This window comes from Lissotriton helveticus, chromosome 11 (genome assembly GCF_964261635.1).
Source record: "Lissotriton helveticus chromosome 11, aLisHel1.1, whole genome shotgun sequence".
Lineage (NCBI taxonomy): Eukaryota > Metazoa > Chordata > Amphibia > Caudata > Salamandridae > Lissotriton > Lissotriton helveticus.
Genome location: NC_136072.1, coordinates 24,643,743 through 24,661,946, shown reverse-complemented (window position 1 = coordinate 24,661,946; position 18,204 = coordinate 24,643,743). Strand labels below are relative to the sequence as shown.

The following is an 18,204-nucleotide window of genomic DNA, read 5'->3' as shown; positions in this document are numbered from 1 at the left end:
TGCCTTTCACTTATGGTGGGCCTACCCCAAATTCTTGTGTCAGAAGGCATATGCCCTTTGGCTCGGTTCGCGCTATAATACTATATACATATATACATGTGCCCGATGCCTTACTGCCAAAAAAATTGCAGGCTGTCGCTCTCTTATTGTTCTGATGAAGACCCGCCCCAGATCCAAATAATTCTGCACTAACGTCTAGGGTCGAAACGTCAACCTTACTTTTGTCAATCCGTCCATCTTAAGCCACAACACGAAAAAAGAAAATAATATGATTGTTGTGACCTAAAGTTTTCAAATATGGACTGATGAAATGCTATGTTTTTCTATAATTGCAAATACGTCATCTTCACTTATTCATGTATAGCACGACCATCACTTGTCACTATTAGTCACTAAATATTTCACTCCGTATGTTATTCTTTGCTTTCATTGTCCTGGACAGCCATTTTCATAAATTGATTTATACGTGTAAAATTTCCATAATAAGAAAAAACTTTTTTCAAAAAGTGAAAATTGTTGTGTGTGTCCTTACGTACCATACCGCAAATGCGGACTGAGTGAAGTATATAAAGAATTAGTATATTCACAATATAGCAAAGAAATTGACACATATCCAACAGAACCAATTGTTTTTATTTAAAATTACTGCCAAAAGAGCCAGGCCTACCCTGTTCTTGATAACCCATCCCTGACTGTGCAGAACGTGAAACCAGCTTTGCTGCTAGAGATGAACTAGGAGGACTAACCCAACCATTTAAAGATGTTAACAGACTTAATGTTAGTTACTAGCTAGTGGAAGCAGGCAGAACTTCCAACTCTGAACGAATGGAGTGGTGGCCATGGAAAGGATTACAGCCAGATCAATGGTCTCGGCCGCCTGGCAACCGGTGATCAGTTTTGTGAGCAAACATTATGTACAAGTTACTTGTCTGCCAAGTGTTTATAAGTGCTAAGAGTGATTTGGAGAAAAATATAATAATTTGATTAATGTTGCAGCCTATTAAAACTTCACGCGGGTGAGGTTGAGTGCATTGAGAGAGGGAAAGTAGGGATGGCTGGATTCATGCTGGCAGTGGGGTGAGTGGTTGGAATTAAACCGGGCCGCATATATTGACTTGAAGGGAAAGTGCCTAAAATACTCCATTAATCCTTGAGTCTCATCAGTCGAAAAGTGAAAAAAACTATACAAAATTTACGACCCATCGTACCTTTTCTGAAACTACAACTTTGTGTTCTACTGCTAATTCTACAGTTAATCTAGCAGACTTCTAGTAATTCCCACTCCATCTGCTCCATCTCTGGGAAGTGCTTAGGGAGGTGGCTTTCCCAACATGAGAGGTAAGGACCAATGGGGATGCTCTTGAAGCATACCTATGAGGCGCATCACAGCTGACTGGCGTATTTACTGCCATGACCACCAACCGTTGCCACAAGAGCTGAGGGGAAACACTCAACGCATCTGCAGCACACGGGAACACCTACACCCCACATGGACAGAACTTTTGCACACCTGCTTGTGTGGCAAGTTGTGTGTCATTGTTTACTATTCTCTATTTACTGTAGGTGTAAGGTACTTCTGGGCAAACTACCACTCTCAGGATGAAGTAAAGGGAGGGCAATTCATTATGTATGTATGCATGTGGTATTTCTATAGGACGAACTTGACCAAATGGCAGTGGACCTCTGTACAGGGTCAAACACAAGTATAAACTTAATGATTGATAGGCGAGGCACCTCAGTTGTTGGCAGTTAACACTCTGAGATGTTTGCTCTGTAAAGAGTTGATCCTTCAATGCTTTCCCAGCTTAAAGCTGCAGGGGGCAGTCTTGGTGGGTGTGGGGATGTTGGTTGAGATCCTGGTTGCACAGTTGAAAAAAGGTTGCTGCCTTGTTTTTTTTCTTCATTTTTTACACTTCTCAGTCTGCTAGTGTCCTGACAATGTGAGCTATGACTTTGTGATTTAATGATGACTTTGAAATACCATGACACATTTGACATTTTTGATTGCTTTGAAAGTCCATGAAAGTTTGTTAGCAAGGGGCTGTAGATTAGTTCCTACTGGGCACTGCCATTTGGTAGATAGCAGGGTGCAGAGTGGGATTGCCCTTTTGTCTGTCACTGACTACTGATTCCGGAAGGCTGACGAGCATAAGATTGAGAGACCTCAGGCTTCCTTGTGCTCATCTTCTGGGTACTCGGGCGTGGAGCCAGGCCAAGTGCTACCTGCTGTGACAATCATCACCTTACGCAAATGCTGTGTCCAGAGAGCATCCAAGATGAACTTGAAAGAGAACCACCTCAAAGGGGTTTTGAGATAGTTAATCCACAGCACTGGTAAATGTATTTAAAAGTGGGATTCAAACAAACCCTTTGTTCCAGTCCCAAATTCTTCTTGACCAAGGACTGGAGTGCTCCACAGAGTACTTAAAGTGCTGCTATAATCAGGGCTTGTATCTGACTAATAAGCAGTCTCCCAGACGTGAATCAGCACTTTCTCCTGGAGGAGCCGAGGATCTGCCGGAAGACAATTAGAATGATGTCTTCCTACTGAGAGAGGGAAGGAGTGTGCCTGGCCCTGTATGTGACTGTCTGGAAGGGAAACAGCCACTACACCGCTGGCATCACATTGCGATGCCTTTACAACACGGTCATTACAACAACTGCGTTGTTACCACGCACTGCCATTACTACGCAAGTCATTACATCGACTTGCAGTAGATGGCATGCTAACATTAGAAATAGTATAGTTTACTATTCTAACACCTTTCCTTACTTTTACGTAGGCTGGAGTTGAAATAGTATATTATACATTTCTAATGTAAGCATGCCATCTACTGCAAGTCGATGTAGTGACTTGCGTAGTATTGGCTTTGCGTGGTAACAACAAGGTCGTTGTAACAACAGCATTGTTATGGCACGCATTGTGATGACTCGTGTTGTAACGAGTCACATTCTGTCTGGAAAAGAGATGCCCACTGTGTTGCCAGAAATAAATCTCGGATAGGATCTCTGAGAGGAAGCTGACAAATATGCACCAGAGTATGTCAACTTGAGATGGCCAAGAAAGCTGATGCTAGCCAGGTGACTGGTACGGCCGCCAACAGGAAGACTGAAGCATTGGCAAGGTGAAACGCCTTAAACTGGCCACGGGACCACCTCAGCCCTGATACCTGAAGAGCACTCAGCTAGGAATCAGCAACTATTCCAAGCTGAAGCACCTGTTCCCAGCTGCCTGGAGGGTTTCCGCTGTTGAGGACTGGTGTTGTCGCAAGAGTTTGCCAGAGGCAGAACCACAGAGATTGTCCTGCACGCAGCAGACACTGCACTTAACATCTCTGAAGGAGTCTACCCTGTACAGGCAGGTGGGAACAAACTCCCCGGCATTTGATGACCAACAGGACAGCTGAAGAGCACTGACAAATACCCACTGGGCCTAATTGCACCAGAGAATGAGAGAGACTAAGGCAATCGAAGGTGAAACAGCTTCACTCATTTGAAACTTTAAGGCATGAAAGCCAAGGTAAGATTTTGAACTATATTACTTACTGAATTCATAACAACTCAGACCAATTTGCAGGCCTTACCTGGACCCCATGGGTCCTGGCCACAGCGTAAGGGAAGACTGCTGTGGGGGAAGGAAAGCGAGTCTGGAACCTCCTGATTTTTACTTCAACTTACAACAACCCTGTCAAGTAGATCGGAAGAATTGTGTTGTACTTTCTTATTCTAGGAGATAACCATAGGCGGGGCATTATCTTACTGTGTCTGTTGATTGGGTCTTGAGTTCCTGGCTCTTTCCCCCAATACTACCTCTCTGATAAGACTTTGACTGCTCGCCCCACCACCCCGAGAGTCAAGTGTGGAAAGAGTTGTACTTGGTCCAGTTTGCGTTGCCAAAGCAGAAGAGTACCAGGACACCAGTGGTAAACAACTTCAGCCATCATGGTTGGGGCCCAGTGCTAACGTGCCCACCCCGTGGCTCCCAAACAGGGTCTGGTAATATGGAATTCCTAAATCCTCTGTCATTCTTAATTCTGCCAGAAACTATGTTCCTGTTAAATCAGGAATTCCACAGAACGTATTATTGACCTCATTTTGGGCAGCAAAGTTACTAAACAATAAATGACTTTTCAGTGCAGCAGCTGGAGAAGAAATGAAGAAAAACAAAAAACCCTAATGAGTTTTAGGAGCCAAGATACATTTGAGAAAATGTCAACAGCTCTAAAAAATATTCCAGGAGTGCACTTGACCTAAAAAGCTTCTTTCCCCTGTGCAGTCATCCCTTCCACGCTCCAGGGAGGTTGAAGAGGCAGGAATTGTCCAATTGGAATTCTTCTATGTACAGTAAGAGCCATTGTTCATTGAGGAGGCCCAGGTGCTGGAGAGGGCAGGGCTTGTTCCAAAAGGGTCCTAGACACTGGAACAAGAACAGTGGAAAGACAAGTGGATGAGACCCAAAGCTGCAAGAGGAGCGTCATCAGTCTGTGCACGCGGCACGCTACAAGCATCCTTTAGTTTCAGCCACAGGCGCAGAATTAGGTGAGCTGCGATTTCAAAAATGACATTCAATTCCAATCCTAAAAACGATTCTTAAAACAAAAAATATCCAGCTTTTTATTATTTCATCTAAACATATTGGTATTTATATGACTTGCAAAACACACAAGGTGATGGACGGAATGTTGCATAATGGCAAAACATTCATCCCCTGTCACAGATTTTGGTTTAATCCATCGTTATTTTGCTCACCAAGCCACCCCAGTTCAGACATGGCCATATGCAAATCAGTCTTGACCCTGTGCCTCATGGGAACAGTCCAGCCCGAACTGCCAAGCCATGTCTTCCCTGGACCGGAATCAAGCATCCTAGGACCGATTTCTGGCTATCAGCCGTCTTCAGCCAGGATAGCTTGACTCCAGTGGCGTAGTGAGCACGGGACCCACGTCTGGGCATACCCATCCCAGATAGGGTGAACAGCAAAAATTCACCGAATTTCGGCGTTTGCGAACGCATTCGTGCTAAATGGTAGGTATCAAAGAAATCTGCGTGCAAAATAAGGAATCGCAAAATTTACGATTCCTTATTTTGCGATTGCATTTAAGGAATTGCAAATTTAGCGATTCCTTAAATGCACTGTAAGAAGCATTAAAAAAAACTGCAAATTGGCCCTAAGGAATCGCAAATTACCACCAACTTCAAGTTGGTGGTAATTTTTCTAAGTGCAATGTGAAGCACATACATGCCCTGAGGACATGTATGTGCACCAGGGTTGCAACAGGGTGTTTTTTGGACACCCCTGCACCCTTGAAATTATTCTCAATCTGCGATTCTCAAATTGCGAATCGCAAATTGAGAATAACTTCCCATTCATTCCCATAGGCCTCCTGACCCATAGAAATGAATGGGAAAGTATTCCTTAATTGCGATTCGCAATTTGCTTATCGCAATTAAGGAATACTAAGAAATCGCTAAAAAAATGCGATTTTGTACATACATCCCTATTTGCGATTCTCAAATAGCGATTTCTAAAAAATCGCTATTTGGGAATCGCAAATCAAGTTGTTGATACATTTGGCCCTTAGGACCTAATTACGATTTTGGCGGTCCATGGGGCGGCCAAACTTGTGGTGGAGGTGGTGTGGTGATCAGGGACCACCATACCAGGGGTTCAACCACAGTATGATCAGGGCCGGACAGGGAACCAAAACCGCCCTGGCAAAGTGCTCGGCCGGCCCCCCCTCTGGGGGGCGAACGCTTTGCCAGGGCCGCTTTTCGGCCGATTTTGTTACAGGGCCGATTTTGCAGCTATGCTGCAAAAACGGCTCTGTAACAAAAACGGCCCCCAGGGCCCAAAACCGGCCAACACCCTTGCGGCCGACCGGGGGATTGCCCGGTGCCCGCAATGGTCAGTCCGGGCTTGAGTATGATGAGTACAGCGGTATGGCCTCTAGGTGAACACCGCAAGTGCCAGGAATCCACGATCCCTGGTGGACTTGCGGTCGGGGTAGCAATATGCTTGCCATGCCGCCGCGGCTCAGCCAAGCAAATTACAAGTTTCCCCACCTCCAGCCTTTTCATTGTGGTGAGCCTACCCAGAAAAAGGCTGGTGGTGGGGAAACAAAGGGGGCTCTATATAGCCCTCTGCTGCCTCAGTGCATGGGGATGCATACCGGGGGCATTTGTTGTGCCCCGCTGCCTGCATTCTCTCTCTTTCCTGCATAACAGCCTTATGTGCTCTCATTGTGATGCATTGTCAATAGGCACCACAGTGGAATCGCCATGCAGCCCGCCCGCCAGACAACGAGAAAACTCGTATTCTGGTGGGCAGGCGGCGGTCAACTTTGGATATCTGGGGGAGAGAAGTGGTCCTTTAATCATCTTTCTTTTTTCATAATGCATTTCTAAAATTATTTTTTGTACATATAAGAAAACAGAAGCTTACTTGTTGCAAGCCTGGCAACTTTGCTGTGTGTACCACACATGTATTCTCTGTGTGGAATTGTGCATCTGAAATATAAAGAAAAAAACATGCCTCTAGTTATCAGTGTAACTAACTGAAAAGGCATTCTAGTAGGTTTATGTACATACAAGTGAACTTCAGTGCACAAAGAGAGTGTGTGTGTGTGTGACTCACCTGACTACACTACCAGTCCAGAAGTGCCTGGGTAGTGTATGTGCCAGGCTGAGCACTTGTCTTGAGAGTGTGTTCCAACTACTTTTGGCGGGCTGGACAGGGGGCACCGGGCTGCTGCATTAGCAGACAGGCTGGCGTTTTAAAATGTATTCTTTTTACATTGCCCTTTTGAAGTATGCACTTATATTGGAGAGAAAAAACAGCTTTCATTTATCTGTATATTTGTTATGCTGGCTGAATCACTAAAATGCCAATCAAGGCAACCAGCATTAAAATGCGTTTGTCTAACACCTGATGCATAGTACCTGGCAGGACGGCACATTCTGCAAGGTGCTATCTTCATTTTAAGCTACGCCACTGGCACAAGGAGACATTTATGTTGTGCAAAAGAGATGACAAAGTGTGGAGAGAGAGAGAGGGACAGGGGAAGAAAGATAGAGCTGAACAAGGGTAAGTGTCTCCTACTTTTGAAACCAGCGCGCTTAACTCCATATGAAAATTGAGGCACAGGAGACATTCTGTCAAAGCATGAGGATGTGGTGCGTCGGCTAGACTGCCGACTTTGGTGCTGGAAACCAGGTTCGAGCCTTGGGGTCGCGTCCACGTCCTGTGATTCTGGGCAAATCACTTACAGCCAGATTCATCAAGCCGAAATCGGCTCACAAAGGGCTAGATTCTGAGAATCTGGCCCTTTGCGAGCGCTATTTTTGCATTTGGGATTCATCATCCCAAATGCAAAAATCGAATTTTTAGAAATCGCTAAATTGCGAATAATTGTATTTAAGGAATCTCAATTTGAGATTCCTTACATGCAATTCAAGAACCATTTTAAAATTGCGAATTCGCAATCTGGGGCCGCTATTTACCGCGAAGTCTAACTACGTGGTAAATAGCGAAAACTTAGAAAAATGCACTTCAGTGCATTTTTTTAAGTTGTATGTTACACACACACATGTCCATGTGTGTGCGCAACACCAGTGTACCTTACCATTTCAGGGGTGCTACAGGGTGTCCTTTGGACACCCTGGCACCCTTGAAATTGCTTTCTTATTTGCGATTCGCTAATTGCTAATCGCAAATAAGGAATGACTCCGAAGGCCCATAGGAATGAATGGGAAAGCCATTCCTTATTTGCGATTAGCAATTACCGAATCGCAAATAAGGAAGCAGTAGAAACCGCAAAAAATATTGCAATTTCTACATGCATCCCGTCTTGCGAGTCTTTAATAGCAATTCCTTAAAAATCGCTATTAAGGACTCGCAAAACGGGACTTTGATGAATCTGGGGGTTAATCTCCCCATGCCTGAATGTGTAACATAACCGGTGCTCATGTAAATCGCTCCAATACCTTTGGGTCGAGTTTGCGCTATATAAAATCTGCAAAAAATAAAATAAAATAAAGCATTACTGAGTGTTACAATATAATGTTACTATCAGTGCTCCCTGAGTGTTGCAATGAAATAATATTATCAAATGCGAATACTAAAATACATTCAGGTGGAAACTGCTGGGCCTCTTGTGATTACACACAGAGATAAGTTCACTAAAGAGATCACATTTTATTGGGCGAATGACTTAACTTTGCTTTGAGTTTTCATTTTTCATTAGACAGGCTGAAAGCTCCCACTTCAAAGAGCTTTACGCACCTTCCCAGGTGTCCTAGCCCTTCCATTGGCTGTCCAGACTCATGGGCGGAGCGGCGGAAGGCCAGGAATTAACCCAAATCCTTCTGTGATAGGCTGGCTCCACCGCGCCCTATGACGTCACGGCCACACCCCGCCACACCGTTGTTCACCTATCTAACTGTCAGAGCGAGGCTCCGCCCCTCGGGCCCCGCCCCCCTCCACGCGCCCAAAGGAGAGGGCGGGAGACGGGAAAGGCGTCACGGAATTCCAGCGCGTGACAGAGGGGCCTGCTGCCTGTGCGCGCGCCGCCACGCTGGCTCCGAGGTGACGTCACCGCGCCACGCCCTCCCGCCGCTGACGCTCCTGGAACAGCTGCTCCCGCTGCAGCCCCGCACCGGCGGCGGAGCCCAGGTACAGAGGAGGGGCCCGGGGAGGGGCCACGGGGGCGGGGGGAGCGGGGGCACCGCTGCACACCCCCTCCCTGCCCGGGCACGGCAGCAAGAGGGTCCCGGGGGACGGGGGGGGGCAGCCGGGGGCTGCAGCGGCCTGTGCTTGTTTGCAGCGGCCTGTGCTTGTTTGCAGCACCGGCCTGGGGTAGCGTGGCCCTGCAGGGCCCTCGGCAGCAGCCGCGGCCGGTGCATGTGAAAGAACGAGGCACCGCTTCCTGGGCCTCCTAAAACAAACCTTGGGTGGGACTGCAGCTCCCTGGACGCAGGGAAACTTTGGAAAGTTGCACCTCTCTATCCCTGCAACATTTTAGAAAGTGCAAGTACCTATTCATGCTCTCAAAGTATCCATCGCTGCCTCTCAGTAAACATTGAGAAGTTACAAGTATCTCTCCCTGCAACATTTTGCAAACTTCAAGTATCTATCCCTGCTCTTAGCAACATTTTGGGAAGATACAAGTATCCATCTCTACCCTCTGAGTAAAGTTTAGGAAGTTACAAGTACCTCTCCCTGCTCTCAAAGTATCTATCTCGCCTCTGAGTAAACTTTAAGAAGTTACATGTATCTATCCTACTCTTAGCAACATTTTGGGAAGGTACATGTATCCATCTCTGCCTCTGAGTAAACTTTGAGAAGTTACATGGATCTATCCCTGCTCTTAGCAACATTTTTGGAAGTTATAAGAATCTATTTCGCCTCTAAGGAAACTTTGGGACGTTACAAGTATCTATCCCACCTCTATCCTACCTCTTACGAACACTTTGGGAAGCTACAAGTCTCTATCCCTGCTCTTAGCAACATTTTTGGAAGTTATAAGTATCTATCCCGCCTCTTAGTAACACTTTGGGAAGTTACACCTCTCTATCCCTGCTCTTAGCAACATTTTTGGAAGTTACAAGTATCTATATCTGCCTATAAGGAAACGTTGGGAAGTTACAAGTATCGATCTGTGCCCTCAGTAACACGGAGGGAAGTTACAAATACCTTTCCCTGTTCTCAAAGTATCTATCTTTGCCTCCAAGTAAACTTTAATAAGTTACAAGTCTCTATCCCTGTTCTTAGCAACATTTTTGGAGGATACAAGTATCTATATCTGCCTCTCGGGAAACTTTGGGAAGTTACATGTATCCATCTCTACCCTCAGTGAAACTTTGGGAAGTTACAAGTATCTATCTGACTGCCTCTGAATAAACTTTGAGAAGTTGCATTTATATATCCCTACTCTTAGCAAAATTTTTGGAAGTTACAAGTATCTATCCCTGCCTCTCAGTAAACTTTGTGAAGTTACAAGTATCTATCTCTGGCTCTTAGCAACGTTTTTGGAAGTTACAAGTATCTATCCCTGCCTCTCAGGAAACTTTGGGAAGATACAAGTATCTATCTCTGGCTCTTAGCAGCATTTTTGGAAGTTACAAGTATCTATCCCTTCCTCTCGATAAACTTTGGGAAGTTACAAGTATCTATCTGACTGCCTCTGAATAAACTTTGAGAAGTTGCATTTATCTATCCCTACTCTTAGCAGCATTTTTGGAAGTTACAAGTATCTATCCCTTCCTCTCAGTAAACTTTGGGAAGTTACAAGTATCTATCTGACTGCCTCTGAATAAACTTTGAGAAGTTGCATTTATCTATCCCTACTCTTAGCAACATTTTCGGTAGTTACAAGTATCTATCCCTGCCTCTCAGTAAACGTTGGGAAGTTACAAGTATCTATCTCTGGCTCTTAGCAACGTTTTTGGAAGTTACAAGTATCTATCCCTGCCTCTCAGGAAACTTTGGGAAGATACAAGTATCTATCTCTGGCTCTTATCAACATTTTTGGAAGTTACAAGTATCTATCCCTGCCTCTCAGGAAACTTTGGGAAGTTACAAGTATCGATCCCTCCTCTCCAAGTATCTATCTGACTACCTCTGGGTAAACTTTGAGAAGTTACATGTATCTATGCCTGCTCTTAGCAACATTTTTAGAAGTTACAAGTATCTATCCCGCCTCTTAGTAACACTTTGGGGAGTTACAAGTATCTATCCCGCCTCCTAGTAACACTTTGGGAAGTTACAAGTATCTATCCCGTCTCTTAGTAACACTTTGGGGAGTTACAAGTATCTATCCCGCCTCCTAGTAACACTTTGGGAAGTTACAAGTATCTATCCCACCTCTTGGTAACACTTTGGGAAGTTACAAGTATCGATCCCTCCTCTCAAAGTATCTATCTGACTGCCTCTGGGTAAACTTTGAGAAGTTAAATGTATCTATCCCTACTCTTAGCAACATTTTTGGAAGTTACAAGTTTCTATCCCGCCTCTTAGTAACACTTTGGGAAGTTACAAGTATCTATCCCGCCTCTTAGTAACACTTTGGGAAGTTACAAGAATCTGTCCCTGCATCTTAGTAACATTTTGGGAAGTTACAAGTATCTATCCCGCCTCTTAGTAACACTTTGGGAAGTTACAAGTATCTATCCCACCTCTTAGTAACACTTTGGGGAGTTACAAGTATCTATCCCGCCTCTTAGTAACACTTTGGGAAGTTACAAGTATCGATCCCTCCTCTCAAAGTATCTATCTGACTGCCTCTGGGTAAACTTTGAGAAGTTAAATGTATCTATCCCTACTCTTAGCAACATTTTTGGAAGTTACAAGTTTCTATCCAGCCGCTTAGTAACACTTTGGGAAGTTACAAGTATCTATCCCGCCTCTTCGTAACACTTTGGGAAGTTACAAGAATCTGTCCCTGCATCTTAGTAACATTTTGGGAAGTTACAAGTATCTATCCCACCTCTTAGTAACACTTTGGGGAGTTACAAGTATCTATCCCGCCTCTTAGTAACACTTTGGGAAGTTACAAGTATCTATCCCTCCCTCTCAGTAAAACTTAGGAAGTTACAAGTACCTATTCCTTCCCTTCAGTGAAGCACAGGGTATTTACAAGTGTCACCCTGCCCCTCTGCTTGGAAAGTTACAAGTATGCACTGGCATGTGTTATAGGACTCTGAAAGCTGACCCCAGTTGACCCCTGTTCCTCACTTCACACTAAAACATATACACAAAGGTCTGTCAAGAAGCCTTTAAAAAAATAAAAAAAAAAAAGCTGGTTCAGCGTGAACAAATATTTATAAAAGGTTCACTTTGCGCCCCTCCTCCCCCTTTAGTTTCAATCAAAAGCCCCTCCCAAAACAAACAGGCTTGCATCTCACATATAATACATTTTATTTTCCTTCAGAATATTCACTTTTTATTCAGTAGTCCCACCACATAAAAGTGTTACTAAAGCACACACTGTAACAATGAGTTTTTCTAATGTCTTGCTGCGCTACGTCAATAAATGTCCCCCAAAACCTTGGGTGCCAGTTTTAAAAAATATGCAGTACCACATATGCCAATATTTTAGAAAAGGAAAGTGGCAGCTTTAAAAAAGAATTGGGAGAATGTTTTTCTCACATTGACTTCTATTGAAGCAGAGTTGATTTCTGATGGGCTCTGTCAAAATAAAGCAATTTTTAGCTTAAAAAATCTGTAGTCTCATACCTGAATCAGGTCTATTGGTATGTATGCAGTACATGGGATAAGTAACAATAAAATGTTCCCAGTGGCGTTCTATCTAATTAGACTGTCATCTTGCATACAAACCCAATCCTACATATCACCACATACAAACTAAATGCCTATAGTAAAAAGTATCACCTCCTTTTATTGAAATTTATTTTTCACACATTTTGTTTGTTTTACACACCATAAAAACAAATTCAATAAGGCAGTTACAATTTCATTAAAAATGCATACAGATTCATAAATGGAAGAAGCACAATTTGGTTCCACTGTCTCATTGACATATAGATGACATCAACCAATATAATAATTTAAAGAGAAGCACATTTCCGTATCCCCAAATCACACAAGTAGTTGCTACTGCTCCAACACAGTTTATGATCATATATAGATAAAATGTGATTATAAACATCACCAAAATACACAATATAATTAAAAACAATACTCCAAGAAAAAACAGTTGTTGGACGCGGCGTTTCGGTGGAATGAGATTGGTTGACACCACCTTCTTCAGGACAGACGCATAAGTTAAACTGTATTGTTGGATCTATAAACAGATAAAAACAGAAAACAATGCATGCATAAATATTCAATGAATATTTACACATGCATTGTTTCCTGTTTTTTCTTGGAGTATTGTTTTTAATTATTGTTATTATTTTGAAACAACTGTCTCAATAAAGGAGGGGATACTTTTTACTAAATGCATTTAGTTTGTATATGGTGATATGTATGATTAGGTGTGTATGCAAGATGACCGTTTATTTAGATAGAACGACACAGAGAACATTTTATTGTTACTTGTTTCAACCCAGTTCCCTTTGTGTGAGAAGGGTCTCTCTCTGTTTTTATCAGTACTTCGGATGCCATACAAAGTTCCGCTGGCTCCTCACATTGCAAATGTAATCCTTATTTAAAAATAAAAGGCGGATTGTTTTCATGTTTTTTTCTTTTTGTAGTCTGACATGTTTTTTCTGGTATACACCCATTACAACGCATTTTTTACAACGCACTACCATTACAACAGAACTTTTACAACGCAAATACTATTACAACGCATTTATTTTCAACACATGTTTTTACAACGCAGGTACCTTTACAACGCATACCATTACAACGTAAGTATTGGTAAGTATATAATTATATTTAAAATGTTATATGTTAGGTTTTTTTTAAAGGGGTATTTTTAGGGTTCAGGGTCAGTTTTGGGTTTTTGGGTAAAGGGGTATTTTTAGGGTTCAGGGTCATTTTTGGGTAAAAGGGTATTTTTAGGGTTCAGGGTCAGTTTTGGGTTTTTGGGTAAAGGGGTATTTTTAGGGTTCAGGGTCAGTTTTGGGTAAAGGGGTATTTTTAGGGTTCAGGGTCAGTTTTGGGTTTTTGGGTAAAGGGGTATTTTTAGGGTTCAGGGTCAGTTTTGGGTTTTTGGGTAAAGGGGTATTTTTAGGGTTCAGGGTCAGTTTTGGGTTTTTGGGTAAAGGGGTATTTTTAGGGTTCAGGGTCAGTTTTGGGTTTTTGGGTAAAGGGGTATTTTTAGGGTTTAGGGCCAGTTTTCAGTTTTTGGGTAAAGGGGTATTTTTTGGGTTCAGGGTCAGTTTTGGGTTTTTGGGTAAAGGGGTATTTTTAGGGTTCAGGGTCAGTTTTCAGTTTTTGGGTAAAGGGGTATTTTTTGGGTTCAGGGTCAGTTTTGGGTTTTTGGGTAAAGGGGTATTTTTAGGGTTCAGGGTCAGTTTTGGGTTTTTGGGTAAAGGGGTATTTTTAGGGTTCAGGGTCAGTTTTCAGTTTTTGGGTAAAGGGGTATTTTTAGGGTTTAGGGTCAGTTTTGGGTTTTTGGGTAAAGGGGTATTTTTAGGGTTCAGGGTCAGTTTTCAGTTTTTGGGTAAAGGGGTATTTTTTGGGTTCAGGGTCAGTTTTGGGTTTTTGGGGTACAGGGGTACAGGGTAAAAATAAAATAAAATTAAATTTAAATTAAATTAATTAAATTAAATTAAAATAAATACAATTACATTAAATTATATTAATTTTAAATAATATACAATTAAAAAAATTATATATACTTACCAATACTTACGTTGTAATGGTATGCGTTGTAAAGGTACCTGCGTTGTAAAAAAATGCGTTGTAAATACATGCGTTGTAATAGTATTTGCGTTGTAAAAGTCCCGTTGTAACGGTATGCGTTGTAAAAGTATGCGTTTTAACGTCATACATCCGTTTTTTCTAGACTATGCAAAGAGGCATTTAAAGGCAGACCTTTGCAGAATCCACCTTTTTTGCAGCACCCCTTTGAACCTCTTTTGTATACCTCTTCCTATCCCTCTGCATACTTTATATTCTCCACACACGGCCAGTCTCTTTTGAATATTTCTTCTCTCCTGCATGGTTTGCAGTAAAAGTTCTGTCCATGTGGTCTGAACCAAAATAAGCAAATGCCTTTTTAATAAATACATATAAGGGTCATTCAGATAGGTTTAAGATATTTTATCTTTAGGGTCACCAAAAATACATGGTTGGAACTCTTAAATGAATCTAAGCCAGTGGGAATTACATGGGGTTCTGTTGTTTTTTGGCCCATTGTGCTGCTCTAGGCTATCATCCATATATGTGTCAGTGTTGCAAAGGGTGATTAGATCTTGAAAAACAAGAACTGGAGCTTACCAGCAACATAAAAGTAGGAGTACAATATTACATTGACCGATGGGCACAAAATGACTTAATTGGCATTGATCATAAACTTAGAAAACACTGTCAGTAAGACCCTAGTGGAATCTCTCTGTCTTTTACATTGCTTTTGGCTAGGGGCTGCTCATTAATTAGGCAGTTGAAAACGCATAAATACCTGCTTCACTTTATGTTCCGTTGACCTGCTTTAAACACTGGGACATGTCAAATATACTGAAATTTGTCCGGTCAGAGGGTAAAAAACCTCAACTGTCCTCTCAAATCCGGGACAACTGGTCATCCTTGTCTTACTGCTGTGAGTAATTGCTGGTGGCCGAGGTTACGTCGAATTCTTCCCATGACCTTTCTCACCCTGTCACAGTGTCATATCTTTTCAAGTTCTGACCTGTCAATTGACAGATTGTCTTCGGGTGAGTTGGGCCAGTTGGGCCAATTGATTAGATAGAACAGAATTAGGACAGCAGTGCTTACAATGTGATGATTAGTTGAAGGGAAACCGAAACTTGGTGTTCCTCAGTCCTTTATAACCAACCCCAAGTTTGAGCGCTGGTTGACTCATAATCGGCCATTCCAGATAGTTTACGCAAATCTTCCATCACTTTTATTTAAAAGAATCCTTCCTCAAAGTCCATACTCTACTGGAGCTGCTTTCCACCGAAACTTGAGAATTACCCAGAGTTCTCTGCTTCCTTTTTTTGCATAATTTAAGCCCCACTCTATACCTGAAAGGGTATTGTTTTGACTTATACTGGGGGCTCCCTTGTGTTTGGACAAAGCTATACTTCTGAAGAGCTCTAATGAGAGCGAAACACGTGTCATGGATTGCTTTTATTCATTTCAGGTTGGATTGGATGGTATTTTTTTACCAATCTAAAGCTGCAATACTGTACCTGGAGTGGTAAATGACTTTAGTCATTTTACAGCTTGGCAAGGATAGCACTGTGCTAATTCTATGCTAAAAGACTTTGCTGTAGAAGTGGCAAAATACTTTGTCCCTTTCTATCTCGGCGTGGATGGCACTGTGCTATTCCTATGCTTAAAGACTTTGATAGAAAAGCAGACATTTGAGGTGAGCAAATTTAAAGTGTCGCTGGTGTTGGAAGTGCTCTATACTGGAGCTGCTTTCCACCTAAATTTGAGAATTACCCAGAGTTCTCTGCTTCCTTTTTTGCATAATTTAAGCGTCCCTCTATGCCTGAAAGGGTATTGATTTGAGATATATCGTGTGTGTAGTGCTGGCGAGACCACTAAAATGGTACAGAAATACATCCTAACTTGCTATTAAACATGCTTGAAAAGTAAACTAAATTAATCGAGCAATAACATTCTCACAATCAAAACAAACCAATTTGGCATTACTGCAGCTTCTGGAATTCAAAAGAGGCGGTTGAAGAAGATACAGCAGTCTGAAACACACACATGCATTTCTTACCTGTTTCATAATACTGACACTCCCAATTTCTATTCTTTATGGCAAAGAAGACGTGCTACGAAAAAGAAATCTGGGAGTTGTACCTTATAACTATGTCATTGTGACTAATGCACAGGTCAGTTATTGGTCAGAGATGGGATAATACAGCTTGGAGGTATTGTCTATTTGAATGGTCATTCACCCGGTCTCACTATCTTGAGGGCAAAGTGCTAAAGTGGTATTGAGCCCCCAGTTTGATGGTCTTCAGTACAGAAACCTCACGATTCCAGAGGTAATCTGTCCCCATGTATACATGTTTTCCTATCTTTTTATTATTTTTGGTATAGCAAAACAAACCTTTATTAGTGTCAGAGTATGTCCCAACTCACAGCTACACCTGTACAAATATTGTGTGTGTGTGTGTGTCCTTGTGTAGTGAGAGGAGCAATTAAACCACTAGTTCGATATGTTCCACAGTCCTCCCACCCATGTGAACCATTGTCCTTCATACTCCTGATTACCCAGGTTCCCGCTGACATAATGGGTTACTATTGTGCTCTATACTGCATAAATTGGGGATGAGGCGTCTTGTGACTGTCCGGCGCTCCGATTGGAAACCATTTGCAATGCCAGTTGTCATGATGATGGGTTGGGTTCATTTCAAATGGAGCTGATGAATCCAGCGGTGGACGTGTTTCAAACAAGATTGTGTGTTCATTTCCAAGTATGAAGGTGAACGTTGGCTGCATGTGTTTGGAATTTTAATCTGTAAGGGGAGATGTGGTCCTTAAAATCATAGGCTATTGAGAGGACATGTACGATCAATATTTCCAAATGGCTACATCAAGGGAGGAAAGATCTAATGCTGGTAATTGCAGTTTATTTACTTCTGCCAGGACCAATGCTTGATGGCACAGTTGCCAAACCTCTCCCTACTTCCTTGGCTAGATGCCTCTCAATTCAAACTTCTACTTTTTAATACTAATGTACAGCGGTCAGCGGGAGCTCGTCTCCCACCACCTGGACATGGCTCGTTGAAATCAAGATACCTCTCGCCCCCCCCCCCCCGCAACACCGGAGAGATTCATGCCGCATAACTCGAGGGACAGTTTGGGAGTGATCTTCAGTTAGTTACCTAACGCAGGAGCCCCACGCTGCTCGGTGACATCCTTTACACGTGACGGCAATGGACTCCATCGATAGAGGGATTCAGACTTTAGACCTCATGTCTCGTGTCTTATTCCAGCCCACCCACCAAAATGTTCGGCAACTGATTGGAGAGGCTATACATCCTCGAAAGTTCCTCAGTACCTGCCCTACATATCGCTTCCGACCTACCCTCAGAGCACAATAGTTTTCCCACCTTTTAATTACAATCTCCTGCCGAGCCTCCTTAAGACACTCATATTGTCAAACCATCTTGTGTCATTAGAAGCCCTGGAAGAGCTACAATTCAAACCAACCGGCGTATGGCCAGTCCAGTTATGAGTGTTTGAGAGTACACCTCGACATGCACCTGTGGAACGCTGTGTAGGTTTACTATAAGGTGGAGAGAAGCAGTTTATACCGCGCTCTAATCGTGTGAGATTTGTGCCTGTGAATACACAATTGTGCCCTATGCATTTAAGTTATTGCCCTTGGTTTTCTACAGTTGAAAGATATCACTTGCCTCTTCACCCATACACCTTGCATACCTGCACTATGGCAAACAATCCTAAGTCTAGCGCGCAGATTTTACTGCAACAACCTGTGCGAAACATTAGTGGTTTTGCTAACCATGGGCCAATATTAGAGCAGGTTAGTGAGCAAAATGTGTTTAATAAATCTCTCTGGTTTACATTCTGACTTCTAGTCTTGAGAT

General features: G+C 42.7%; 1 protein-coding gene across 1 annotated transcript in view; it reads left to right on the top strand.

The window, feature by feature from the left end:
- The first annotated feature begins 8,550 nt into the window (after positions 1 to 8,550).
- LPP (LIM domain containing preferred translocation partner in lipoma) overlaps positions 8,551 to 18,204 on the top strand; it is a 656,183-nt gene continuing 646,529 nt past the window's right edge. Inside the window, exon 1 of the mRNA XM_078668172.1 lies at positions 8,551 to 8,671. The gene's annotated coding sequence lies outside the window, so the exon portion shown is untranslated. The remainder of the gene's footprint in view (positions 8,672 to 18,204) is intronic.